This window comes from Wasmannia auropunctata, unplaced genomic scaffold (assembly GCF_000956235.1).
Source record: "Wasmannia auropunctata unplaced genomic scaffold, wasmannia.A_1.0 LD336111.1, whole genome shotgun sequence".
Classification (NCBI taxonomy): Eukaryota; Metazoa; Arthropoda; class Insecta; order Hymenoptera; family Formicidae; genus Wasmannia; species Wasmannia auropunctata.
The window spans coordinates 312,433-312,823 of NW_012026779.1; positions in this window are offsets into that span (position 1 = coordinate 312,433).

Genomic DNA, 391 nt, shown 5'->3' on the forward strand with positions numbered 1-391 from the left:
GAAACTGGCAATTTCTATAAATCTTGATATATTAGAGTAAAGTCCAGTGATTGAATAAAATTCAGGAAAGAGCCGCGTCGTAATAATTCATAGCACAGTAAGCGTTATTGAGAAAATCGGCCTGCGAACACTGTCGCCAGATGACAGGTTGAGGTTAGGTTCCCCATGGTCGACGGCCGAGACGAGAGAACCTTGAACGGCGAACTCTAGAAGACTGTGTGAATTGAAAATATCATTGTTCTTGCATTAATATCGTGCATTCTAACACCGGGGTGACGCTCCCAGCCCATAAAAGCGGCCGAGCTGTCTTCCCCCGGTTCCTCGTCGGCTTGCATTTTCTTTGATTTGGAGGCTCCCTTCATTCCTATATCGAGGAAGCGGATCTGCGGGG